The following is a 27051-nucleotide window of genomic DNA, read 5'->3' as shown; positions in this document are numbered from 1 at the left end:
ACATGAGATGAATCCCATTTATTACCTTTTTACCCTCTGGGTAATATCTAACTGTTTAGCTTCACAGACTTCTTCTTCTAACTGTTATAAATTGGCGTGACAAAATAAAAGGGACAATTTAAACAATAATTAATGAAAGCCAATTTTATTAATCCAGCAAGCAGTAAAGCAAGCAAAAGCCAGCTGGGGCAGCCGGAGGACACTTCCTCTTAAGCGTCCCACACGCTCAGCCTTGGCTGAGGAGGTTCCCTTTTTTATACAGTCTCTGCCTCTGTGTCTTCCTGGATCACATCAGCGCCTGCGCCTCCTGTTGCTAGGGGGTCTTCTTCTGCCTCCCGGTGGTGGCGGGGAGGCAATTCTCCTGAATAAGGAGATGTTCTACTTCCCCTTTGTACAGCCGGACAGCATCTTGCAGCTTCAGCTCTGCAGTTTCAGCCTCTTGCCTTCACAGCCGGACATGTGGTCATTGTGCTTAGGCGTTTCTGCAATATTAGCTCTTAAAAAAACCTTAATAATTAAATTTTATTTTAGTAATCCTATTAAATTTGATTAACAAACAATAAAAATTTATTACATAACAGTTTCTGAAAACAAAAAAACCTCTTCCTCTTAACAACGAGGAAAAAAGGAAATAAAGGAAGAGAGGAAAAAGAAATCTTACTTTAAGAAATTAAAACTAAACACCTTGGTGAAGTTTGGAGAACTAGCGAGAGACTAAGGCTATTTTGCCTTGGTCTCATCCCCCAGTGCTCTTTTTACTCACAGCAGCTCTTCCAGGCTGTCCCTCACTCCTGCCCCGCTGCTGCCGTGGCTCTGGGCAGGGCGAGCTCTGTTTTAGCAGCTCACTCTGCAGGCGAGGGGGACTCATAGACAGCCACCTGTGTGGGGACCCTGGGGGCGAAGCCCGTGCCCTGCCTAGCCCTGCTGCGCTGTCCCCACACACAGGACTGGCATGTTCAACACAGCCAGCCCCAGCACAGCCCACGGGCAGTGCCCGGAGCCCACAGTGCTGGGCTCCAGCGCTCCGCTCTGACGCCTCTGTCACCGGGCCAGCGGTGAACTGCGCGAACCGCACCCAGCACTGCTGCCGGGCCAGCGAGCGTGTCCAGCAGCCCTGTGCCTCTCCACACCCGGCACAGTAAAGGCAGGTCGGACCTCAGCAGCGCCCCTTGCAAACCGCGCCCCACGCCACCTCCACCGGCTGCGTGAAAACCAGAAGCCTCCGAGCCGGGCCCCTCTGGTGGCCACCCACACGGACCAGCCCTTGCAACAGCCTTCCAGATCCTGACGCTCACAAAAAAGCGGTCAAACAAACCCCTCAAACGTGGCAACCCCCAACCTGGCATCCCTAGGTGTTCCTGGTATTTTCTTTCCTTGGCACAACCCCCATTTTTAATTGTATTTGCAAGTCCCTTCCCAGCAAGTTGATGTCTTAGCTCCAGGAACTAGTAAAACATCTCCTGTTCTTATGCTGGTTTTCCTTCGAATTTCTACAGCTCCAGTGACAGGAATCTCAAACTCTTCTCCCCCTGCTACTTCTACTGTGTTACCACCTACACCACATCTTTCTGTAATTTTTACTACATAAGTTCTTCCTGCTTCAGAATCAACCACAAATTCTAACACCTCTTCTTGAGGGCCTACCCTCAAGTTATCAAAGGCTTCAGATGGCACTCACCTCCCCCCAGAAAAACCAAAGAGAGCTTACTTCCTCCCCACTCTCTCCCCGGGTGCATCTCCTGGAATCCTTCCAAACCCTTCTCTAAACTTCGCTGTTCTCCCCAAAATCCAAGACTTTAAGCAGAGACACAGCCCACCGCTGCAGAAACTCACAGCACAGTCACACAGGGAATTCTTCTGAGACCCAGGAAAACAAGTACTGCAGCCACAGAGTGCCCCTGGATTGGAGCTCATGCCACACGTTGGCGCTGCTTCGCATCCCACTCGCACATCTGGCCAAGAAAGAGCTCTCTGAGATAGTTCCACATTAGTCTCCACTCCCGAAATCAGAGAACCAAATGTGCCCGGGGCTCTAGAAGACCCGGAAAACTCGGGTCCCAGAGGAACTCCTCCAACTCTTTCACTATTTGAAGTAGGCACTGGGAACAACCCACTCCACAGCATGTTCCTGGCCTGTTTCACAGCTTCAGGAGGTTTCCAGGAGCTACTGAGAGCCCCTCTGATCCCCCTGTTCCTGGAGCGCGGACCGGAACACGGGGAACCCAGACCAGCATCTGGGGCTCAACCAGCCCACCTGAAGGCACCGGAAAAACCAGAGCAGGGCTCTGTGGGCTGGGAAGAGCCCTAAATGAGTTTAAACAATCTATGGGCACCAAGATCTAGATGGCCTCCACCCTTGCCCCACTTGAGAGGGGAGAGCTGAACTTATTCCCAGGGTACCCCTCGAGCCCTGACCTCATTGCCCAGCTGCTCCGGAAGACCTACGGAGTCCGACCCAACAGGAGCCCCACTCCACTCCTGAGGCTGATCCACCACTCCAAGTGCCACAGCAGGCCACAGCTCCTCAGGGAGTAGCTGCAGGAGCACTATCCCTCAGGAAAATCTTTTCACTGCTGCCACTGCAGCCCCAGTGGGGCAAAACCCTAAAAAACCCTCAAATGCTTCTGCTTCTCCTCCCCAGGGCCCTGGCCGAGCCATATGCTAGCTCACAGCAACAGGAGCAACTGTCCCCCAGAGGCTCCAGTTGCCCAGGGGAAAAGAAAGTGCTGGGAGGAGGGAGTCGCTTCTAAAAATAACCTTGACTCTGCTCTGGGACCAGAGCTGCCACCCTGGGGCAGTCTCACTGAAAACCAATTTGGGGCAGAACTCTTGGGGCCCTTGGACCGCAAGCCCCAGCCCTGGTTTGCCATTCCGAGACTCCAAGACAGAAGCCCCTAGGGAGGAAGGGAATCAACACCAAGTGTCCCCACTGTGACCCAACCCCATCAAGACCCTCTGGTGGCATTGTCCCTGTCCCCACTCTCACCCCTCCACAGCACAGAAAATCTTTCTCCTTTAACAACACAATACAATCTACCTCCCTCCAGAAAACAAACTCAAACTTTCAATCAACAACCACATACATTTATTTACCCTTACTCTCTCACATCTGTCACTCACCCTCACTCATCTTAGTCACAACAAGACAACAATAAGATACCTTTTACTTTCAAGTCACTTGTTAATATCCACCCATGGGTATTGTAAAAAAATGTTCCAGGTTTCTTGGATTAATCTTCAATTTGGCCGCTTTAAGCCCAAATTTATTGGATTTAATCCTCAAATTGTTTTGGGGAAATTTTGGGGATCCCCACATTTATCTTGTTTTCCCAGTGGATTGTGCCAGGGAAACATTTGTCTCCCTTCCCCAGAGGGGTCCAATCCCTCCCCTGAGACTCAGTCCCAGTCACCCCAGAGGCTGTCTTGCAACCTCCCTTCCTGCTCTCCTGAAAAATACTTACAATCTTTTGTCTTCTCTGGGTCTTCATGCACAAGAATTATGCAGCTAAATTCTGTGATTTAGGGAGCATTTTCCCTCTCCTGTGCTTTATCTGTCTCCTTGTCCACTGAAGGAAATTGGCCAGGAGACAAGACTCCTGTTTGATGCCTTTCTTAGGATTCAGCTCTTGGGGTGGGGGGCCCGAGGAGTTGCTGGCACCACGGCCATTCCCACACTGGCAGCTCCAAGGAGGAGGCACAATTCAGCTCTGCAGCACACACTGCAGAGCTGGGGCTTCCATCCTCATGAGAGTAGCCAGGACACCTGTTGTTCTGGCTCATAGTCTAGGGGGGTCAGTCCTTTCCAGTCCTCTTGAGGTCATGGAGATGCAGGAAGATGGTTTCTAAGCAGGCTTAGGTGACGCAGGGAGATGATCTTTCATCATAGCTTGCTAGAATATGTTTCCCTGTCCTTTTATTCCTGTTAGCTCCTTGTTTTGGTGTCTCGCATGCCTTTGTTTGCATATTACTCGGTTGCACATCTTCCTGGGAGTTTCTTTGTTCTGGTGTGGCACAGCCTCCATGGGAGTTGCTCCTTCTGTGGCATACCTTTCTAATGGGTTGCTTTTGTTAGTTTGATTTAGCCCCCATGGGAGCAGCTTTGTTACAGAGTAGCAAGGAAGTAAGGGAAAGGGTACAGGAATGTCTCATAAGAACCTTTAAAACACTTGAGAAACTGCTAAGTAATTAACATTACTAATAACCATCGGAATAAACAAGGTGCACAAGGTTTACAAATGGGATAAGAACATTAACTGTACACAACTAAACACAGTATTTTAAGCCAGGTGGATTTCTTGAGAGATTTTATTCATGACATCCACAGGGTTTTTACCTGCAGCCGCTGATTCATGGCAGAGGAGCGAGGTCTACTGAAGTCAGCAGGGCGCACCTTTTCTCTGCTCAGGATCTCTCAGTGGTCTCAGAGGTGAGGTGCTCCTCCCAGATGAGTCCCCAGTTGTGAAAAATGACATTCACTATTCTGGTAAATTTTAGAAGACACGAATGCTGTTGCTGGCCTGAAAAGAATGGGAAGGCCAGAGCTGTCTCTCGGAAGCAGGGAGGTCCCCCAGGAAGCCACCTGGCAGAGCCAGGCTGGAGCTGGGGGAGAGGGCTGGCTGTCAGGCTGCTAAGGAGGTGCCTGAAGCTGCTGAGTACGTCCTGTGCATTCTTTGTCAGATTGAGCAGTGTATTCTAGTGTATGTGCTTCAGCATGAGCTGCAATAGCACATGTTCCTCCTCACTTTAGTGTCACACAGACATTTTGCACCCCCTACTGAAGCCATTGTGGTGCTTGGAGGCAGCCAGGGAGCACTTTGGAGCGTTCCTTTTGCCTTTGAGGGCAGCTGGGAGTGGGTGGGCTTTGCCTGAGCTTCCCTGTGCAGTAAAGACAAAAGTGGGGATTGTTTCCTGAGCAGCAGAAGGTTGTGACCTAGCAAATGGCCCAGTGAACGTGTGTGTGCTAGTCAGACTAAATTGCTCAGAACTGTGGGCTTCCTAGATTCCCCTTAAACTCATGACTTGTCACCAGTCATTGGAGACCAAATTCTTCAGAGAAATTACTTGGCTCTGTGGCTGCTTTCCTATTGGTGTTGTTTGTATCACTGGTATTACTTCCCCTCTTCTTTCAACAGATCACATGGCCCCTGCCACAAAAATCTCCACTCCGTGTGCTTTTCAAATGAAAATGTAGGAAACTCACAGCAAAGCAATTGAGGAAGCTGAGGACATGACCAGGAACACTTCAGGATTACTTTCTCCAATGCCAGCTAGCAGCAGACTCGCAACAAAAATCCTAGAAACCCCCAAGCCCCTTGCAAGATTCCTTTCCTTGTCTCCCACGCAATATGGCTCTACATTCACTTCTGAATTCTTTCTTAAATGTCCCTCCTGTGGGTGTTCTGGTATGGTTTGGAATTGGGAACAGTCTCCTTCCTTTATCAACTCCAGCCTACCCTGCCTTTGGAATATGGCCACTGGCCAGGTTTTGCCCAGCCGTGGACTTGTGGATGAGGCAGAAAGTGCAATTGCATTTCCAGCCAGAAAGCAATGAAGAGCAGGGCAGCCAAAACCTCCCAAACATTCCCCCCTTTTTGTTTTTAAATATAAAAGCAGTATCTGTCATCCTGTCTCCTGGCCCTTTGGAGACAGGGTGACAAACAGGGCACTTGGACCTTCCACCTAACCCTACAGGCCTAGTTCCTTTCAGCCAGTGATACCTCTTGTTGTATCCCTGGTGATGTGACAGTCATATCCAGGAGCTGTCAAATGGCATTTCCAGTGATCCAAACTCTCAGAGTAGCATGCTGCAGGCTTGCTAACTTCAAAGTTACAACTTTAAGGCTTAACTCCAAGAACAGGAAACAGTTTAACCTTAGAATCGTGGGAAACCTCAAGAAAGGAAAAAAAACCCACTTGTCTAAGTCACTTTTTGACTCATCGACTAAATACTCAAGTCCTCACCTTAGAAAGTCTTTGTGGTCATAAACAGATAAAAATCCTCAAATAAACTTGTCATCTCTAAAGGTCCCAGATCACCATAGATCAACTGCACGAGTCGTCACGGCTCCACAACTTCTGCTGGAGCTTGGTCAGGGAGATGTTGTCTCCTGGGCAGCATGTAGGTGCAGGGCAGACACCCCTGGCTACTCACCACCGTGGTCTGGTGTCCGGTGAAACACAGGGAATGCAATGGGTTCCCATGGGCCTTCCCACTTATTCGTATTCATGTCTTTGTTCATTACTTCAGGTGTGGGAGACAGGGCATCACCAGACAAATGTTGTGACCGGAAATGACTCAACATTACTGGGTTCTGGGATCGTTCCGCTGCTGTTAAGTGATTTAGGGTGTAAACAGCTTTTTCTACTCTACTCTGTCGTGTTGTGCTACACATTCCCCCGTTTTGTTTATCTAAGATGTGTTTTAAAGTGCCCTGTGCTTGTTCTACGATAGCCTGTCCAGTTAATAAATGGGGAATACCCGTTTGGTGTGACACACCCCATAGCTGTAGAAATTGTCTACTTTTTTGGGAGGTATAAGCAGGTCGGTTTTCTCTTTGCATGTTACAGGGGATGCCCAAAGCAGCAAAGGCTAATCAACAACGTGCGATGGCATCCCGACATTTTTCTCCTGAGTGTACTGACGCCCAGATTGCCGATGAAAAGGAATCAATTGACACACGCTCCTATTGCAGTCTAAATTCAGGAATATCTATGACATCAGTCTGCCAGATCTGGAAAGCTTTGAAGCCACGGGGATTAAGTCCCCTTTGTGGTGGAGCAGTGTGGCTCTGGCAGTCAGGGCAGCTATTAACTATGTTACGAGCTTCTGTGTTCCGCAGCATAAATTGCCTCCGTGGAGCTGCAACACCTTGATGGAAGAAGGCGGCGTGTGTGAGGCTTTTGCTCGGGCAAGTGTGTCTGGTTGTGGTGCTGTGCCGGCGGGGCTAGCTAAGTGATCTGCTGGTGCGTTGCCCTCTGTAATAAAACCTGGAAGACTGGTGTGGCTTCTGATGTGAAGGATGTAGTAAAGACGATTTCTTGCTTGAATGCTACGCCGCAGGGTTTTGACTAAGCCAAATAATTGTGCATTGTCAATTTCCTTTAATAGAGCTGGATCTAATCTCTGTGTAATGGCTGCAACATCGGCAGAGTCAGTGACTGTGTTTAAAGGAGTATGGGGAAAACGCTGAAAAGCCACGGTTATGGCATGTAGCTCAGCTAACTGAGCTGACCCCTTTTCATGACCTAATGTTTGCCACTCCCTTTCTTCCTTCCACAAGGAACAATTGCTTTTCCTGGTTTTCCCAAACCATCAGCAAACACAGCGAACACAGTAATACCTTTTAAGGGAGTTTTACTCTTCAGAAGTTTCAGGGATACCGCAGTGGTCTTAATTGCAGTGACGTATGACTCGGTAGATGGTAAGAGATTTGCCCTGAGAAATTTCATAAGGCACTTGGCAAAGCAGTGCTCTTGGCCTAACACCATTCAAATTCTTCTTGTGTTATTGAAAAATGATTTTTGAAGGATCTTTTGCAGTCACTTGTAAGCACCTTTGATGACATCTCATGATTAGCTGGGCAATTAATTCAAAGATGCTAGGGGCTGTCTTTTTTGGTTGATGGGGTAAGAACATCCATTCTAAAACATGCAAAAGGGTCAGACAACTGAGTACCCCATTGTCCAATAAATGCAGCAGGATGGAATTCAGCAGTGCATATAAACACAGTGACACACACTTCTGGGAAAAGCCGGTGGACCTGTCTGTTTGTGAGGGTCTGCTCTCCTCTTTCAAGAATGGCTTTTTGCTTCCTGAGGGAAGTTAGATCAAGATCACCCTTTAGGAGGCAAAATAAGGGTACTAATTGTGGAGCGGTGGGTCCTAGATAGGTTCTGAGCCACTTGATAAGAAGTTTTGAGCATCACTGAAATTCTTAATTTTTGTTGAGAATTGAATTGTTTGGGGCTGAATAGTCTGATGCATAATTTTGGGCCCAAGGTACTTCCAAAGTGGTTGCTGCTGAAGCTTTTCTGGTGCCACTTGCAGTCCAAATGATTTTCATGCTTATATCAGGCTCGGCCAAATTAGTGAAAGATCTTCTTAGCTAGAGTGGCTATTAAAATGTCATCCATATCATGATATAATGATAACAGTAAGGCAATTGTTGCCTTACTGATGAGAATGCCCGAGCAACATGCCATTGGCAAACGGTAGGGCTATTTTTCATGCCTTGAGGAGGAACCTTCCATTGATTGTGCTCCAAAGGGGCAGTGTTCTTAAAAGAAGACACTGTGCAGGCAGACTTTGAGGTATCATTTGGCTGTAGTGGAATAGGAAAGAAACAATCTTTTAGATCCACAGTCAGAATGTCCATGTTGGCAGGAAGCATTGTGGGAGATGGCATAGCAGGTTGTAAAGCTCCCATGTTTCTGTGACTACACTGATTTTTTTCAGGTCCTGGAGCAACCTCCATTTCCCCGACTTCTTTTTGATGACGAGCACCGGGGTTTTCCAAGGACTTGTGGAGGGTTCTAGGTGCCCTTGAACCAGCTGCTCCTGTATCAAAGACTTAAGGGCATGTCGTTTTTCCTTCTCTAGGGGCCACTTTGGTACCCACAGAGGCTGAGAGATAACCATTTTAGGACTAGTGTATGAGATTTCAAACAGCCCTTTCAAACAGTAGCCCCATCAAAAATCTGTCCCTACCCGGACTCCCCAGGCAGATAAAACATCCCTCCCCAAGAGGTTAGGTGGTGCTGCAGTGAAGTAAGGTCAGATGGTGGCTGTCTGACCCTCTGGACTTTTCAGCAACACAGGCTTACTGCTCCAAGAGCTCTACGTGGTCCCATCGAGGCCAGCAACAGTGGATCCCGCAGCTGTGGTGGGCCATGATGAAGGCCAAGTTTGGGCAGAGATGATGCTGACATCTGCCCCTGTGTCAATCATTCCACTAACCTTTATTTGGGAGGGCTGTGCCCACGGCACTGTGATAGTACACACCATGTTAGGCCTCTGATCGCCAGCAACCTGGGTCCAAAATACGTGAGGTTCGTTCACCGGTCGACCTGAGGCCTTGGTCTCCTCTCACCTTGGGGTCTGTATTTGGAACACAAGACATCAAAGGGATAAGCTGGGCTATTTTGTATTTTTCAGGAATAGTCACAATAGTGGAATAGAGGGGTAGCATGTATTTATCCGGTAAAGTCTGAATTAATAAGAGCAGGGTGTACATCGATATCTTGCATAGTGGCACTGGACCTTGCAAGTACGAGTGCTCTCAGCCTTCTCCCGATAGGCCCCTGGGCATCAAGTGGGATTTGATGTACTTTTAAGGTGCTTATGGTCACTGAGATGAGGGTGGAAACATCCATTCCAGCGGCTCCTTCATTCCTCCCTGTGAGCTACTCGCACAGGCTGCTGTGATAGATTGGCATTTAAGAAAACAAAGAGAAACACCTCAAGAAGTCCAAACTGCTAGAGGCTGTTTGGTGGGAGTTTTTCTCCCGGCCAACAACTGGCCATTTCTAAGAATTGACATCCGTTTTGAATATTGAAAAGTGAGATCAACCTGTGAACACCACCTTAAGACCTAAGCCTGGGAATTTCTTTGTCTCTTTGTTTCTGGCTGGGAAAGGTAGCAGAGCTCCAGCTGGCCTCCCGTTCCCCTGCCCAGGCCATGTGGCCCACGCAGGGGCTGGGCTGGGCCTGCCGCGGCTCCCGGCCGAGAGATGGGGCCTGCGGAGCTTCCCCCCGGGCTCTGGCCGGGCCAGGCCGGTCCCTGGCTCGGCTGCAGTTTTTGCTCTGACTGAATTCACCAGAGATGGTCGAGTAGAGAAAGAAAAGCGCTCTTGACTTGCGGCGAGCTGAGACAGGGACCACACTCTCTAGAGCTACCATGAAGAATCTTCCATCGCAGACAGCTCCAGCTGCTGCTCCGGCAGAGATCACAAAACCATCTACAGAGCCTGGACAAGGTTTTAACCCTTTCATTACCCAGATGTGACCAGCAGATTAATGGGTTTTTTTTCCAGAGAAAGAAAGAGAGAGTAATCAACATGTAAAAAGAGACTTTATAAACTATCAGAGACAGTGAAGGAAAGAATTAAGCTTTAGAAGAGATAAAGAATAAGGAGATGCTTTAATAAGCTGAAATATTTTTCTGTGAAAGCTACAGAGATAGACAACAGCGTTCTGAAAAAACTGCTTTAATTCATGACAGAGTATTTTGGGAGGAATAGAGTAGTTCGAAGTGTGGATTTTGAGCAAAAGTGAAGTGGTTGTGATACAGTGAGGTGCTGGAACAGAGGGGGAGAAGTAATAGTTGAAGATTTGTGGCTTTGTAGAAGCAAAGAGAAAACTTCTGTTTGCAGGGAAGCTCACAGAGACAAATGAAGAGAACTTTTGCCTTTGAATAACTCATCCTTAAAAATGACATCCCCAGACTCATTTGACCCATAACACACCTCAGAGTGATGTAAAATGAGAGAAGACAACGGATAGCAGATTTACAAGCAGCTGGCATCAGAGAATTTTTTATAAAGAAAATTAGTTTTCTTGTGAGAAACTCCAGAGATTCGCAGAAAAAGACTTCTGTTTCTCTACAGAGACTGATAAGAAAACTCTAGCAAGAATTGGGACTGTTTTAAATACCAAAGTTTTTTTGTTGCTATGTTGTCATGATGAATAAGAAAATGGCTGAGTAGTGGGGGAGAAAAGGGTTTCCTGGGAGTATTATTCTTGTTTTCTTATAGTTATATTAATAATCTTTCTTTATTCCTTTTAAGTTTTATGCCTGTTTTGCTCTTCTTCTAATCCATATCTCACACCAAGAAAGAAGTAAGTTTTCTAGTAATTTTTTACTTACTGCTTTAAAACCACGGCACCTGCACAGGAAGGCAAGGAGACCTCACGCTGGATTTTCCCTTTGCCTGCTCCTTGAGACAATGTCTGTTAGTATGGAATTGTGATCTGCATTGCTTGGCTAAATGACCGGGTTTTCCACCCTTGTTACAATTGATGTCCATATTCCTCTGACCCTGGCATGTTCCCACTGAAGCAGCCTTGCGGGGACAGTTCATTTTTAGGTGGCTTTGCTGTCTGCATTTCTAACACTGACAAGGTGACACTCTTACAGCAGCGGCAATTGAAACAGCTGGTAAAGTCATACTGTGGGAATGAGAACCAACATTAGAACAGGCAGGGATCATATCATTTAGTGATGGATTTTCATTTGGTAGCAGTTCTATAATCCTTCAACCATCCTCGTTCGCATTGCCCCTTCCTCACTGCAAAATCAAGGCATTTCTGGCCTCAGGATTTGTCATTTGTTTCTCCATCACACCTTGTAATCTCCACATGAATTGTAGATATGCTTCTTTGACTCCTTGTTGGATTTTGGAATACGCTTGTGTTGGATTGTCTTATTTGCTACTTTAAATAATGCCTTTGTTCCCAAGTATTTCATCCATGCCATTGTTAGTGGATGCAGGTTGGCCTGGAGTTTTGGATGTCTCGCTGGTGCTAGTCCTAAAAGCTGAGGGACCTCGGCCTCGTAACATGGATCTTGGAGTGGAACTTCTATATTGTTTAACTCCATGATTATCAGCGCAGTGTCTCCATTCCATCTGCTGATTCCAACAGCATATATTGGACAGTTGTAAACATTCATTTGGCTAGTTGCTTCATGTCAAATGGTATTCCTTCCTCTGTTGTTAAAGAGCACAGCATATTAGCAACGGCAGGCAAACCTGATCCGTGCTTGGCAACCAGCTGACGCAGCTCAGGAAGTGCCAGCCATTGGAAAGGGGTGCATTTCCCTGGTAGATTTCCACTGCCTCTTACTACGGGAGATGCAGCAATTCTCCCGTCCTCTGGCTCCCAGCCCCCTGACACGGGCACATCCATTTTTTCTGCTCCTTCACTTTCCCCACTCACAATAGCTGCCTGCTTCACCTTTTGCCAGATGCTTACAGGATCAGGCAGGGCTGTTGGCAGTGCAGTGATGGCGGTGACATCTCAGGGCTAACCAAGGGGACGGTGGCTCTGGCTCTCTCTGGTTGTATCCCTGGCGTCCCTTGCCGCTCTATTTTCCAGAGGTAGCTCCATCTCCGGTGATAGCAGCGTGTCTGCTGCAACAGCAGCGGCAACATCAGGACTCTGTGGTCCACCATTATTTCTGGGTATGATGCTTCACTGGGCACCAGATGCTTCTGATGACACGTGTGTCTCAGGCGAGCGCTGTTGTGATGCTGCACAGGTGCGTTTGAAGCAGCTGCAGGATGCTCTTTCTCCATAGAAAATGCGTGGCCAGCACAGCCAGGCACGCTCACAGAATGCCTGCTCATCAAGGCTGCGGAGCACAGCTCCACAACAGAAGCAGCTTGGCAGTGGCCAGGGCTTGACAGCAGCTGGACATGGTCCCACATTGCCCAGCAGTAAGCACCTCTCTGCAGCACTTGGAGGCAGGGCACGGAGGTGTGGCAGAGCACGGAGCGGCGGCAAACCCCACTCCATCACCAGGCACTGCCTCACTGGGGCAAGGAACCTCATCGGAGCAGCCAGGTGCCGCTTCAGGCTTTTCTGCAGGTGCCAAAGCCCATGCACCCATGCACCCATGCTGCTGATATCCTGCAATTAGAAAAAAGGAAAAAACAGAAAGGAGAGGTGTTGACCAAGCATGGCACTCTACAGCACTGTTAGTAGCTCTAAGGCTGTGGGCAGCTTTTCCCCTCTGTGCCACGGCTGTCCCACCACTCTTCACAGCTCAAATGCTGCCAGCAGCTTTTCCCAGCTGCCCCGTGTCTATCCCACAGCTCTGCTCAGCCCAGATGCTGCAGACAGTTCTTTCCAGCTGTCTTTCTTCTCTGCCCCTTCTGTCTCCCCGCTCCACCCCTGACAGCTCCTGTATCACTTCCAGTGGTCACCAGTTGTCGCAGTCTGGGAGACACACAAGTGACAAGACACGCTGGGTTCATGCACAGCAGCCACCTTTCACTGAGTTCAGCTCTCTTTATATAGATCAGAAGGACTGCACGGGCAATCCCCACTGGCTGAACCGGTTGCCACCCGGTCAGCCAGGCAAGAGCTGCTCTGTCCCCAGTGCTCTAGGCCTGCTCTCCAACAGCTCCCACTGGTCAAGTGACATAATCGAGGCACTTACATAAACACACACCTTTCACTTACAGAACAGGGATTCATTATAATTGTGAGGCCTTCAGGCCAGCTGTTGACCACCACAGTACAGGAGAGCCTCATTTGTCTGCCCTTTGAGGTGGCTGCTCACTGCAGCCTCTTGAATCTGGAAACTTCATCTGGAGACTGAGTTCTCTGCCCCTTGTTTTTTCCCAGAGACCAGGGCCTGTCAGCTGCTGTCCCAGGTGGCTTTGAGGGTGGCCCCTGTGACCCTACTGCAAACAACAGCGGACACTGGCAGGTGGTTGTTTCCAAAATCATGTCCTTCAGGGGCAGTGTGTTGTGTACATCCTTTGTCCAGCCAGGCCCCAGACCTGGGGATCACATGCAGGCACTGCTGCTGCTGTCACTGAAGTCAGTGAGGATTTGCTGGTTGGCTTCCATCCCAGCAGAACTGGTCACTTACAAAGCCAGGGGCTGATGCTGTCCTGCAGATCTCTGGGCTGCATGGGGGGGAGGGAGCTGTCCCTTGCTGTTATTCTCCATCAGGAAAAGCTGTGCCAGCCAGGTGTGCATCAACACAGCAAACAGGGAGTGTGAGAGTCTCTTCCATCTGTGTCTGCTGAGAGTTTTGACTTTTGAGATGAAGTGGCACAAAGTCCATTGCTTTAGGTCCCTCTCTGTATCGCTGCTTAGATAATGCTGCTACCTCGGCCTGTAGCACAGCAGCAGGGCAAAAAGCCTCTCAGCTCAGCAGGTGCAATAAGCTGCTATCAATGCACAGAAAAACTGCATTTTGTCTTTATGAGGGAGATGAGCACTGTTTGAGCAGTGAGAAAATAGGGAATGATGCTCCTGAACTTTCCTTCTTTCCTTCTGTCAATTACAGGCAGATCTCTGTGGCTCCTGGGTGTGCCCATGACTGGCAGCAAAAGGGGGAATCTCCAGTGCCACACCCAGGTTGGGCCATGAGGTGCCAGGACCAGGAGCATGGCCCTACATGAGCTCACCTGCAAATTGTGTCTAGACTTGCAGGTAGGTGCCACAGCCCAAGTCAATCAGTTGGGCCTGTCTGGTGGCCAGGTTGAGGAGGATTTGTTGGGTTGGATGTCCCTGTGCAGCATGTCACAGCTGCTGCCGTGCCATTGCTATAAACGGGCTCAGAGTTTTTGGGTGGAAAAACAAAGTCAAGCCCTTTATTAACCAAACTACAGAAAAACACCAACAGAGGCAAGAGACACTGATTAGGGCACCTCCAACAATTACCAGTATTTTCTTCCACCATTTATGGGTATCATTCATTCCTAGATACTGTTTCCAAGGCAGCTCACCTACAGAAAAAGTGAATTTAGGGCCTCTTCTCCATATACACTCCTCACCAATGGCATCAGATCGCAAGCTCCAGACTTCCTCTTCTGGTCTTTTATCTGGTGTGGATTCTCCTTTTTCTAATACCCATAGTAAATTCTGTAGGCTCAAAGGCATTCCTTTCCATGGCCAGATTTCGGCCATTTGGGTGTCACCACAAATCCAAAAGTTAGTAATGTTAAACTCACGGCTTATTCTCTCTGCCAAATCCAAGAATAGGTTTCCCCCCCTATGGTACCTGTATCCCAGGTCCCTGCTTTATTATCCCTCTCCCCTCTCTATCTTTGATCCAGTCTGGCTTATAAACTCCTTTGGCAGTACCACTTGCAATAGGCTTTTTCTCTGAACAAATCCAGTTCTCCTTCATAGAGCATTCCCCCAACAATTTTCATTTCATGTTCCCTACCTTTTCAGACAGCCAATACATTTTCCCATCCTCATTACAATAGTCAGTTCTAAAAAGTTGATACAATTGAGGTTTGGGTTAGTATGTACTCTGAGGACGGCAGTCCAAGAGTCTCCTGCATATGTGGGGTAGTAGCACTTACCACAGGGAGCCGCTTTTTCTCTCTGGACCATTACTTGTAAGAGGAGAAATACCAGCAGGAGTCTGGTACAGGTCACTTTCCCACCCATGCCTCACTTTCTCACCTGTGGCTCTTTTTGTGGCAAGAAGGGTATCCTGATCCAGTCATGTCTCCCTTCTTTTGGCACTCCTTGCCAGCTACTATTTTACTTCTTTGTTGCAGGAGCTTGTCATTTTCCCTTTTGTATCCATTTGCTTGTTTCTTTTAGGGCCTGATTGCTAGATGTGTGGGAGAATGCTCTATCTGCTTCTTAGGATCTTGGCATCTGCAACAAGAAATACCAGAGGTTAAGGAGGAACCTTCAACCTCGTACATTCTCATACGTTAGACAATTTCTTTAAATAGATTATATACAGTTAAAACTTAATATATTTTAAATACATTCAACAAGGGTTGAATATTTAAGTAGAGTTAAATAATTAGTGTGGCTCATAGTTGCAACTTTTAAAACAGATTCTTATTATTTCCTGTTCCCAGGAGGTTGATTTGGAAATTTCTTCTTTCAAATGAGCTTGGTGTCTGACACTTTTGTTGTTGTCCATTCTGTGGGAGTAGAAGCTGGTTCCTTAGGAGCAGGGACTGGTCCTTTGACTCTGGTGACATGTGTCCATCCCTTTTCGTGTGTTTGGGTCACTGTTTCAGTGATTAGCAAAACTCGGAAGGGACCTTCCCATCTTGGAGTTAATGCTTGTTCTCTCCATGTTTTAATCAGGACCCAATCTCCAGGTTTAAATTTATATACTTTAAAATCAGAGGGGGTGGTTTGAGGGAGTTATCCTTTCTCCCCTAATTCTTCCAAGGTGTTAGTCACTGCCTGTATTTATATTATATATTATTTCTATTATTGTATTTTCTGTATGTATATTATACTCCTCATATCTTCCAATGGTACCCGGAGTGGTCAGGAATGGTAGACCAAACATCATCTCATATGGGGAAACCCCCTAATCTGCTCTAGGTTTTGTCCTTGCCCTCGTTAAAGCAAGAGGAAGACACTTAAGTGAATTGCTTTTTGTCTCTTCTGTTAATTTCATGAGGGCTATTTTTAGTGTTTGATTGATTCCCTCAAAGCTCCCGTCCAGAACTTTGTGGCCTCCAGGGGGTATGGAGTCTCCAAGCCATATTTAGGGCAGCTGTTATTTGATGGAGGATTTTTGACATAAAATGTGGACCTCTATCTAAATCTATAGTATTTATTAGTCCATACCTTGGTATAAATTGTTCCAAAAGGAATTTATTAAAGACTTCTGCTGTTGCCTTGGTGGTTATGAGTTAGATGATCAATTATAACCAATAGATATTTGAATCTTTGTACCTGGGGAAGTTCACTATAATCTAGCTTCATATTTTGGAAGGGTCTTCTAGCCAATTCTCTTCCCTCTTGAGGAAATTTCCCCATTACCTTTTGGTTTACCCGTTAGCAGATCGTGCATTCTCGAGTTATAGCTCTAAGGACTTCAAATACTCCAATAGAGGCATAAGTCCGTACAAAGGGATCATTAACGCTTGGGTCCCCCAATGGGTTGAAGCATGGAGGCTCTCTAACACCTTCTGAGCCAGTGGTTTGTTTAGTACTTGCCTCCCTTGCAGCATCCTCCATTCCCCTTTTTCATTTTTAACAGCACCATGCTTTTATAATTCTTCTTGCTCTTTTTCACTGAATATCGGAACGCCCTCATCTTCTTTGTTTCTATCATCCTTACCCCCCACTTCTACCAGCTGTAGTATTTTGCTGGTGTTCTCTAAAGCAACTGCCTTTGCTACTTGGTCAGCTAAGTGATTTCCTTTTATTCTCACTGAATCTCCTTTCTGATGTCCTTTCACGTGGACTACTGCTATCTCCTCTGGCCCCATCAAAGCTTCCAGCACAGCTTTAATTAAACCCTCATGAATTCACGATTTCCCTTTGCAACTTACAAAGCCTCTTTCAGTCCAAATTTTCCCAAAGGTGTGTACCACCCCCTCAGCATATCTAGAGTCTGCAGAGATAGGTCCACTCTTTCGATTAAGCCATTTCCATCCTTTTAACAGTGCCTAGCTCTCGCAGCACTGTGCAGACCAACTATCAGGGAGCTTTCCTTTCTCTGTAACAGTCATGTTACACCCACCAATGATGGCGTATCCCAACATTCTTGTTCCATTTACTACTTTGGATGAACCGTCCACAAAAAGAATTTCCCCTTTGGTTAACGGATGCTCCAGAAGGTCTTCTCTGACCTTGGTCTGTAAATCAATGATCTCAAGGCACCAGTGCTCTGACTTCTCTTCTGTTGGTCTTCCATACGGGAACTGCGAGGGATTCTGAATTTTTGTAATTGCTAATCCCAGGCTTTCACTATTATGCCAAATTAATTCATATTTTGAGAGTCTATTATCTGATGTCCAGTGACCAGCCCTTTTGCTTAGAATGGCTTTCAAATCATTTGGGGTATACACTTGGATTTTGCTCCCAAACGTTAGTTTCCAACTCTCTTTTATGAGGGCTGCTGTCGTGGCTATGGCTTGGAGACAATTTGGCCACCCTCTAACCACAGCATCCAATAATTTTGACACATAAGCCACAGGCTTCATAAGCCCACCCCTCTCCTGTACCAGGACACCATAGGCTATTCCCTCTTCAGTATTAACAAATGGTTCAAATCATTGACTTGGATCTGGCAAGCTCAATGCAAGGGCAGTAGCCAATCTTGCTTTCTATTTCAGGAACTTCTTTTCATCGTCCTCAAGCCAAGTGATAGGTTCACCCCCTACCAATTAATCATATAAGAATTTAACTAATTTAGTATGATCTTCCATCCACAATTGGCAAGATCCAATTAGCTCCAATAATTTCCTTATATCCGTTTTGGTCTTTGGTGCCAATAATGATAATATCCCTTGGACTCGGTTTGGATCTAACTTTCCGTATCCTTTTCCAGTGAAATGCCCTAAATATTTCCCTTCAGGTTCTACAAATGGTAGTTTCTTTTTTGACATTCTCAAACCTTTCTCCCCCAAGAAATTTAGTAAACTCACTGTCATATTTTGGACCTCTTCTTTTGATTTCCCTGAAACCAAGAGATCATCTACATACTGTAGGACTTGTTCCTTTACTGAGCCCAGACCATTTCATTAGTTCCTCTAAGACTTGTCCAAATCAATTGGGAGATTCCGTAAATCCCTGGGGTTGCTGGGTCCATTGCAACTGTTGTTTCCGGCCTGTTTCCTCGTCTGCCCATTCAAATGCAAACCACTTCCTGCTTTCCTTCTCTAAGGGGCAGGACCAAAAGGCATCCTTCAGATCAATGACGCTGAACCATGCCTGTTCTGATGGCACTTTATTTAATAAATGATATGGATTAGCCACCACCGCGTACCTGGTGACAGTTTGTTCATTAACCTCTCTCAAATCTTGCACTAACCCATATGTACCATCACGTTTCCTGACTGGTAAAATTGGTGTGTTATCTGGTGACATACATGGTTCTAATATTCCCCCTTCAACTAACTCCTTAATCGCTGTACTTAACCCTCGTTTTCCTTCTGCTGATACTGGATATTGTCTCACCCTGATGGATAGTATTTCATTTTAATCTCTATGGGGGGAATATTTAATAGTCCATGACATCCTTTTTCTGCCCACACCTTGGGATTTACCCCTTTTTCATCTTCATTTCTCAGTACCAACATCCTGGCTACCACACGTCGTCCCTCTGCTACCACTCCTATTTGCAGTTGCACTTGGAAGTCCCGGCTCAAAGGATTGCACCCTATGTCCAGCACGTACAACAAATCTGCACACCCCTCCCAGAAACTCCCTTTTACTTTCACCTTTTCTACAAGAAATACTTCAAATGGTTCCTTTTCTGCACCATTCACTTTACATCTGCAATTACTTAATTTATACCCCCTTGGAATCTCAGAAATACTTGATCTATCTGACCCAGTGTCAACTGAAAATTCCTGTTCTTCACTCTGAGGGACAATTTCCATCTTTACCACGGGCTCCCTCTGATGTTCAATCCCGTCCCATAGAGCATAGAGCCCCTGACACCCCTTATCGTCTCCCCTCAAAATCTTTTCCAAGGTATCTTGTTCTTTGGCTATACTTTCATCTTGCTCTCTCTTCTTACAAAACCTCTTGCTATGACCCTTCTCATTACAGCAATAACAAACCATATCCGCCCACAGGGATTGTCTCTCTCCATCTCCTTCTTTCTTCCCCTCTGCCCATCTTTTCAGTCCCCCTTTCTCCTCTTTCACTGGCTCATTTTTATCAACCCCCATACTTTGCTTTGCCACTGCTATCATGATTTTAGCTTTTGCCTTGATTTTATCCATATCCCTTCTTAAGCATACTTTTTGCACCTCCCTCAAGAACTCATTAAGGCCCTTCTCCTGCCAGTTACCCAATTTTTTCCAGTTTTCTTCTGATGTCTACCCTGGCTTTAGTTACAAACTGTATTCTTTCCAATACCTGTCCTTCTGGACTCTCTGGATCAACACTAGAGTATAATTGAAAATTCCTTTTCAATCTTTCGAGCCAAGTGCTGCGTCTTTCATCTTTCTCCTGGTGACTATCAAACACTAGCTTGGCATTATTTGCTTTGGCAACTGCCTCTCCTATTCCTCGTATCATCAGTGTTCTATAGTCCCTCATATTCCTCCATCCTTCTTCCTCGTTGGGATCCCATCCCAGTTGATTATTAGGCACTTTTTCCTCTCCTCTAGGAACAATTTGATTCTCACTTTCCCAAATCCTCATTGCAGCTGCCTGAATTAATTGATTCTCCTCTGGGGAGAAAAGTATACCCAGTATTGAATTTAATTCTTCCCAGGTATACATGCTTGGACCCAAGAATAGATCCAGTTGGTTCGGTACCTCAACTGGATCTTCCAATAGGGCTTTTATTTCCTTTTTATAATGTCTCAGCTCAGAGGCAGTCAATGGGGCATCTACAAACCCTATTCCCCCTCTAGCACCCCACATAGGTACTTCTGTCAATGGAAACAACCTTTCAGATCTCTCTTTTTTACTCCTGTTTTTCTCAGCCTGGAATCTGGTATTGTACCTGTTGGCCTTTTTCATTCTCACTCTGTCTTTCACAACCGTATGTACTCTCTCCCCCTTGTGCACACTCCCTTTCCATTTCTGTCCCTAGTCTTTCTTTTAACCCCAACCTCTCTCCAACACATTTTGGAGTTATGGGGGAGAAAGAGAAAGGGATATTCTGGAGGCTGTTGGGGGCAAGAATAGGTACAGGAATATCTGATGACTTAGGTGAGGGTTTGAAGATGCAGCTGGGATTACAGAAATAATTGGACGAGACACAGGGGAGGCTGTGGGAACCTGGAGTCTTAAAGGTGGTTCTGAGGAGGATGTGTGTGGTGTTGGGGAAGTGGAAGGTGAATTAAGATTCGTGGGGCAGGTAGGAAGAACAGGTTCAGAAGGAGGACATGAGGGTATGGATAGGGACTTAGTGGGAACTGAAGGCAAGATGGGGTAAGGTGCTAATGGCAGAGGAGGAGGATGATGGATAACAGGTGGAGTTGGGGGAGGAGGTGGTGGGAGGTTATCTAGGGGGTTCCACTTCTTTTCAACTTTTCCTCCTTCTTCCCTACCTGACCCTTTAGATACTTGAAATACCTACACACTTTTCTCTTTCTCGACTTTCTCAAGCCAACAGGATGCATATTTTGCTTCTTCTTCATCTGGAACCTCTTTTAAACTGACCTGTTTATTTAATGCCAAGCATAACCACTTTTCCTTGCAGCCATACTGTCTTGGTTCTAGAAGACAGGTGTCTGCTAGGGAGAGCAGGAGCTCCCCCTTGGGATGAAAGAATGTAGACCCCCTCCCTCCGAATTATAATTTTGAAACCAAGGGGCTTTCAGGCAGAGATCTGGGGATAGGAATAACAGTTCTTTACTAGTATAACGAGGCAAACAAACAAACAATAATTACAGCAATAACAAGAACACAGAACCAGGGACCCTGGGACAGCTTTCTCGGCTGAGACAGGATGGAAGAGAGGCTTTGTTTTCACAACCCCCTCAGGCAGTCAGTCCGGTGCTCCTGCAGGGCTCTGAGGAACAGTCGGCTGGAACAGCAGGGATGAGCTGAGATCCTGGGCTGGTGGCTGAGATGTATCAGGAGCTCCGTGGTGGTGCCTGGCACTGCCACACGTCCCGGCAGGACAGGGGGTGCGAGGCCACCAACAAAGAGGGAAGAAGGAGAAGAAGCAGCCGCTCCGTCTGGGTGATGGCGAAATTCCCTTCTCCCCACCCGCAGCAGCTCCGCGACCCAGCAAACGAACGTCCTTCCCCAAAGCCGAAGAAAGCCAGCTAAAAAACTGTCCCCACCCTCCTTTTCTGCCCCCTTCCCCCCCTGGGCCCGGCCACTCATTGTCCGTTGTCCGTTGTCGAGCACCCCTAAGTACTGGTAGTTAGGTTGTCCCAGCACATAATGGGTAAAAATTCTCCAGGCAGGCCACAAGGACAAAACAAAACAAAACAAAACAAAACAAAACAAAAAAAGACACCTAACCCTCAATACTATCCACCCCGAATTTTTTCCCATACCAAAATGTTACATCAAATATTAAACCTTTAAATTATACACAAACACATACTACTTTAACTATATACATATGTACATGAAGATACAGATACAAGCACAGTGTTATGGGTAGTTCACGCTAAAACCAGGTCCCCTTGGGGTATGCACCGGGTCTCTCCATCTTTTTGCATCACCCACCAAGTGCAACCCAGTCCTTGATCAAAGACAACCCCACAGATTGGACTGTCTTTGCTGGAGGCCGAATTAACCCAAACAGTTTTTCCCAGCATACCTCTCATATGTACCACTGGAACCTTATCTCCATCTGGTGTTCTAAAGGGCTCAGATTGGGCAGGGCCTGCTCGGTTAGTGGAACCTCGGGTGTTCACCAACCATGTGGCTTTTGCTAAATTAATCTCCCAGTTCTTGAAAGTTCCCCCACCGAGTGCCTTCAAGCTGGTTTTAAGCAAGCCATTGCACCTTTCAACTTTTCCAGCAGCAGGTGCATGGTAGGGGATATGGTACACCCACTCAATGCCATGTTCCCTAGCCCAGCTGTTTATAAGGCTGTTCTTGAAGTGAGTCCCATTGTCTGACTCAATCCTCTCAGGGTTGCCATGCCTCCAAAGGACCTGCTTTTCAAGTCCCAGGATGGTGTTACGGGCAGTGGCATGAGGCACAGGGTAGGTTTCCAACCATCCAGTGGTGGCTTCTACCATTGTGAGCACGTAGCGCTTGCCTTGGCGGGTTTGGGGCAGTGTGATGTAGTCAGTCTGCCAGGCTTCTTTATACTTATATTTCGACTAACGCTTACTATGCTATAGCGGTTTCAACCACTTGCCCTGCTTGATCGTGGCACACGTCTCACAGTCATGGATAACCTGGGAAATACTGTCCATGGTTAGATCCACCCCTTGGTCTCGTGCCCACTTATAGGTGGCATCTTTCCCTTGATGACCTGAGGCATCATGGGCCCGTCGAGCTACGAACAACTCTCCCTTGTGTTGCCAATCTAAGTCTATCTTTGACACCTCTATCTTTGCAGCCTGATCCACCTGCTCATTGTTTCGGTGCTCTTCATTAGCCCTACTCTTGGGGACATGGGCATCTACATGACGGACCCTCACAGACAGTTTCTCTACCCTGGTGGCAATGTCTTTCCACGCATCAGCAGCCCAGATTGGCTTTCCTCTGCGTTGCCAGTCGGCCCTTTTCCACCTTTCCAGCCATCCCCACAGAGCATTGGCTACCATCCATGAATCCGTGTAGAGGTAGAGCTTTGGCCACTTCTCTCTTTCAGCAATGTCCAGGGCCAGTTGAACAGCTTTAAGTTCAGCAAGTTGGCTTGATCCACCTTCTCCTTCAGTGGCCTCTGCGACCTGTCGTGTGGGGCTCCATACGGCTGCTTTCCACTTCTGGTTCATCCCTACGATGTGACAGGAACCATCAGTGAACAGAGATTAGCGTGTTTCTTCTGCTGGCAGTTGGTTGTATGGTGGAGCTTCTTCAGCCCGTGTCACTTGTTCCTGCTCTTCTTCATCAGTAAGACCAAAGTTTTCACCTTCCGGCCAGTTTGTAATTATCTCCAAAATCCCAGGGTGATTTGGGTTTCCAATACGGGCGTGCTGCGTGATGAGGGCGATCCACTTGCTCCATGCAGTGTCGGTGGCGTGGTGGGTAGAGGGAACCTTTCCTTTAAACATCCACCCCAGCACTGGCAGTCGGGGTGCCAGGAGGAGTTGTGCTTCTGTGCCAATCACTTCTGAGGCGGCTTGAACTCCTTCATAGGCGGCTAAAATTTCCTTCTCTGTGGGAGTGTAGTTGGCTTCGGACCCTCTGTAACTTCGGCTCCAGAATCCCAGTGGTCGGTCTCGAGTCTCCCCAGGCACTTTCTGCCAAAGGCTCCAGGACAAGCCATTGTTCCCAGCTGCAGAGTAGAGCTCATTCTTCACGTCTGGTCCAGTTCTGACTGGGCCAAGGGCTACTGCATGAGCAATTTCCTGCTTGATCTGAGCAAAGGCTTGTTGTTGTTCAGGGCCCCAGTAGAAATCATTCTTTTTTCGGGTAACCAGGTAGAGAGGGCTCACGATCTGGCTGTACTCAGGAATGTGCATCCTCCAAAAACCTATGGCACCTAGGAAAGCTTGTGTTTCCTTCTTGCTGGTGGGTGGAGACATTGCAGTGATCTTATTGACGACCTCGGTGGGAATCTGACGCCGTCCATCTTGCCACTTTACTCCCAGGAACTGGATCTCTCGAGCAGGTCCTTTGACTTTGTTCTTCTTGATGGCAAAGCCGGCTTCTAGCAGAATCTGGATGATCTTTTCTCCTTTCTCAAATACTTCCACTGCTGTGTTCCCCCACACAATGATGTCATCAATGTACTGCATATGTTCTGGAGCCTCACCCTTTTCCAGGGCAGCCTGGATCAGTCCATGGCAGATGGTGGGGCTGTGCTTCCACCCCTGGGGCTGTCGGTTCCAGGTGTACTGCACTCCCCTCCAGGTGAAGGCAAACTGAGGCCTGCATTCTGCTGCCAGGGGAATGGAGAAAAATGCATTAGCAATATCAATTGTGGCGTACCACTTCGCTGCCTTGGACTCCAGCTTGTACTGGAGCTCCAGCATGTCTGGCACGGCAGCGCTCAGCGGTGGAGTCACTTCATTCAATGCACGATAGTCCACAGTCAATCTCCATTCTCTGTCAGACTTGTGCACAGGCCAGATGGGGCTGTTGAAGGGTGAGTGTGTTTTGCTGGCCAACCCTTGGCTCTCCAGTTCTCGGATAATCTTGTGGATGGGGATCACAGCATCTCGATTTGTCCTGCACCGTCGAGGTGCAACTGGTACTTGCTGTTCTTCCACTTTCAGGAGTCCTACTGCAAATGGGTTCTCTGATAGTCCAGGCAAGGTGTTCAATTGCTTAATGTCCTCTGCCTCCACAGAAGCTATTCCAAAAGCCCACCTGAGTCCCTTTGGGTCTTTGTAATAGCCATTTCGAAGGAAGTCCATGCCCAGAATACATGGGGCCTCTGGGCCAGTCACAATGGGATGTTTCTGCCACTCCTTCCCAGTCAGGCTCACCTCGGCTTCCAACAGAGTCAACTGCTGCGATCCCCCCGTCACCCCAGCAATGGAAACAGGTTCTGCCCCGACATGTCCTGATGGCATTAGGGTACACTGTGCACCAGTATCAACTAAAGCTTCGTATTTTTGTGGCTCTGATGTGCCAGGCCATCGGATCCACACCGTCCAAAAGACCTGGTTTTCCCGTGCCTCTTCCTGGCTAGAGGCAGGGCCCCTCTAGCACTGGTCATCCTCTCCTCCCTGGGCATACATGCTAGAGGTTCCTTCAAGGGGATCATCCTCTTTTCTGTAATATCTGGCAGTTTGGTCACAGGAGGTTGAGGCTACCTTCACTTTAGTGGAACCTTTCTGGTTACTGGTTCCCTGCCTGAGTTGACGTATTCGTGCTGCCAGGGCAGAAGTGGGCTTCCCATCCCACTTTCCCATGTCTTCCCCATGGTCACATAGAAAGAACCACAGCTCAGTTCGTGAGGTGTACCCTCTCTCTCTAGCTGGGGGACGTGGGGCTTGGAGTTTTGGGCTTGTGACCCGCACTGGTGCCATAGGGGAACCGCTCTTCCTCATCTCTTCCCTCATTTCCCTCATCTCCTCTTTGAGTTCCTTAATCACAGCAGAAATCTTAGCCTGATGTGGGCCATGGACCATACTGGCGAAATGTCTAAGCCTGGTGGTGACAGAACCCACCGTCTCTCGGCTGTTATCAGCATTAATCGTTGCAATATAGGTGGTGTAGTCACGTGGCCCTAGATTTGCCAGACTCCACAACATCTGCCCAGTGCACCTGACTTTGTCGGGGTCGTTATCATGCTGTCCACCCCTCCCAAAAAGGACCTCTAATATTGCCACTTCTCTCAGCTGTTGGATCCCTTCCTCAATGGTTTTCCATTCCCTTCTACGATAGTGCTCTTCCATTCTCTCTCTGTGGACAAACCTCTCTCTTACACTCATCAAAAGCCGCTCCCAGAGGGAAAGGGGCCCTTGCTCCCTGACGAATATCTGATTCACACCTGAGTCCTGGGTCAAGGGTCCCACATTCCTTGCCTCACCACCATCCAGCTGCACACCTGTACCCATAAGGTCCCAGACCCGAAGTAACCAGGTTGTATAAGGCTGAAGCCCCCGCCTCACAATGTCTTTTTGTAACTTACGGAGACTATCATATGTCAGAGACTCAGTGATGATTTCAACTTCTGGCTCCCCTGTGGGTTGTGAGGACCCTCCTTTCTTATCCTTATCAACAGGGTGCTGTGATTTCATCTTAGACTTTCTTGTTTCCACAGGGGCAACAGCTGCTGGCTGTGACTGCCCTTGTGGTTCAGCTGGAACCTGGACGGTTGTAACATCTGTGGGTTCCACTGCAGCATCATCAGACTCTCCCTCTTTGAGGCAGGGGGAGAGTTTCTCAGCAGCTGAGGAAATGCACTCTATCTTCTGGCTCATCTCATGTACCTCCTTCACCAGAACCCCTACCCACTCTGGGTGGTTCATTTCTGAGGTGGGCTGTGGGGCAGGGGCAGGCTCTAGAGCAGCACCCCCTGTCTCTGGGGCTGTGCCAGGCTCTGGGGCAGCACTCCCTGTCTCTGGGGCTGTGCCAGGCTCTGGGGCAGCACTCCCTGTCTCTGGGGCTGTGCCAGGCTCTGGGGCAGCACTCCTTGTCTCTTTCCCTTTGTCTCTGAAGGCTAAGTAGAACAGGCCTATCAGTACCACCAGCCACTGTAAAATGCCATTAGCATCCAGAGAAGATTTTAACCCTTCGAAAACTGATGGGGTAGGCCCAAGGAACTGGGTGAAAGGTTGGGAGAAAATTTACCCAGCTGTCTTTTTCTCCCAGTAGATACCATTATTAAAGTAACCCAAAAACCATCCAGTTAGTGTGTGACAGCTCTGAATCCATGAGCCCGCCATCCAGAGGACGTTAAACATCCATGAATTCCTCACCTTATCAATCCACAAAACAAACTGGATAATAGCCACAGTAGCCTTAGTTATAGGACCCATATTTAAGTAAGGTACAGCAAATGGGAGAAATATAGCTGTGACCACATGCCCCGCGAACCTGGGTAAGCTCAACAACATGGTTCTACCTAACAAGGTTTCTAAATCCAGCACACAAAAGTTAGGTTATTTAAGAACTGTTATTCCTGTTTTGCCCTTTTCCTCTCAGCGCCCCACGTTGGGTGGCCAAAATCTGTCTTGGTTCTAGAAGACATGTGTCTACTAGGGAGAGCAGGAGCCTCCCTTGGGATGAAAGAATGTAGACCCCCTCCCTCCGAATTATTATAATTTTGAAACCAAGGGGCTTTCAGGCAGAGATCTGGGGATAGGATTAACAGTTCTTTA

General features: G+C 47.7%; 1 long non-coding RNA gene across 1 annotated transcript; it reads right to left on the bottom strand.

Annotated features, from left to right (window-relative positions):
- Positions 1-129: 129 nt before the first annotated feature.
- LOC147648249 (uncharacterized) lies at positions 130-12631 on the bottom strand. Its single transcript, XR_015280470.1, has 2 exons — positions 10866-12631; positions 130-9097 (listed from the first exon to the last, which is right to left on the bottom strand). It is a non-coding gene; the product is annotated as an uncharacterized LOC147648249 (long non-coding RNA).
- Between the last annotated feature and the right edge of the window lie 14420 nt (positions 12632-27051).

This window comes from Cyanistes caeruleus, chromosome Z (genome assembly GCF_971803275.1).
Source record: "Cyanistes caeruleus chromosome Z, bCyaCae1.hap1.1, whole genome shotgun sequence".
Taxonomy (NCBI): Eukaryota; Metazoa; Chordata; class Aves; order Passeriformes; family Paridae; genus Cyanistes; species Cyanistes caeruleus.
This window is presented reverse-complemented; position numbering and strand designations above follow the sequence as displayed.